The sequence below is a fragment of the Lepisma saccharinum genome, unplaced genomic scaffold, assembly GCF_977018435.1.
Source record: "Lepisma saccharinum unplaced genomic scaffold, izLepSacc3.1 HAP1_SCAFFOLD_420, whole genome shotgun sequence".
Classification (NCBI taxonomy): domain Eukaryota; kingdom Metazoa; phylum Arthropoda; class Insecta; order Zygentoma; family Lepismatidae; genus Lepisma; species Lepisma saccharinum.
The window spans coordinates 233,890-235,627 of NW_028143120.1; positions in this window are offsets into that span (position 1 = coordinate 233,890).

Consider the following 1,738-nt stretch of genomic DNA (forward strand, 5'->3'; position numbering starts at 1 on the left):
TGGTCAGTGTCAAGCACTGGCGTAGTGATATGGACCTGATGGGGCTCAGCATAGAGTCTATTCACCGGATGTTTACATTTTCGTGAGTCTTTGGCGCGGTATTGAACTTGGGTTCTGGTGGAACATTTGATCAGAACGAATAATTATTCTCACATATCTACGTATCATTTTCCGACAGATTCAACACTGACAAATCAGCGGATTCTGGCAGTAAAGCGAGAAGATTGGGAACCAACACGAGGGATTTGGCACTGCAGGCGACACCTCATCACCGCTATGTAAATCCAATAAAAATAAGTAGTTGGAATAATAGTTAGTGGATGTTGCTATTTAATATTAGCAATTTAATTTACACGTACTTAGAACTCATTTGCACGGGTTTTAATTAATTCGCACGTAATTGGAACTAATTAGCTTGTACTTAGAATACTTTACATTTATGTATTTGCATGTTTATAACTTTTATGAATATATAATTATTTATTTTATGAAAAATATGTATATAGAAGGTAATTAGAGGTACTAAACGCTATGCATATGGTTTTATATTCATTACTGCAAAGTATGTAATGTATGAAATGATAATATTATTGTTTATAATATTGAAAATAAGTTTTCTGTGGTTTATGAACCGCTATGAACGGTGGTAATGGGTGTAGGTACAGGTCCAATTACGATTGGGGACGGTCCCGGTACTCGAACCCGCGATATGTAACGTTATTATTTAGTACTATGCAATAATTTCATTATATTATGAAAGCCGGTGGTTTCACACGCTAGACAGAATACTGTCTCCGAATCTGAGCTCCGCTCCGAGGGTAGACAGAGAGAATGAATTAATATTCCGCGCAGGTAGACGAGAAAGGATGTCTGGGGAAATTACGGTCAAGGTCAAATGACGTCACAACGTCAGAACAAAGAAAGAACTCGATTGACCAATCAGAGATCGCGTCGGTAAGTTTTCAGAACCGTTTTTTTTTTTAAGCTCAACTATAACGCAAGAACAGGGGAAAGGTATGCAATACTGCAGGGCAGGGGAGGGATTGAACCAGACAACAAAGAATGTCTCGGAATGCACAGCAAGGGTCAAATTTTTTGAAACTGTGCGTCGCATGCATGCTAGAACATGTGTCTGTCTAAGTAAGCCAAGGTTACCGAGAACACTAGAACAAAGGATGATGGGAAGAAGTTCAAGGTGAACTAGAACGCAAGAACAAAGAAAGTGTCGGTTTTATTTCAACCAATCAGAAAACGCTTTGGTTTTATTTCAGCCAATCAGAGAAGGCGTCGGTTTTGTTTATGAAGTATAAAAAAACCGCGTAAAAGCGACAAGATGTTAGTTTGAGAAGAATTTCTGAACCATTGTGTCAGAAAAGATATCAACTTGTGATTATTGTTTGAGTTTTGAAGACAAAGAACGAAAAAGAAGCTATAATTAAGGTAAGTGAATTGTTACATACAGGGAGGTTATTGCAGCATGACACCGCAAGAGCGTCGGCCGCTTGCCGGCCCAGTCATGCAACAGGTGCCGGCAAATTGCGTAACAGATAGCCCGTTACACAAACCGCTTGTTTTGTAATGTTTCCACTTTTCACAATTATAGTTACAATTACAACTTAAATAAGCACGTACCTTGCCGCAAGGATGCTGGAAAAGGTGTCCACTAAAATACAAATATTTCTGGCACTTTATTTCTGCCCATATCGCTTCTGACAGCAATGACTCATCCAACATAAAG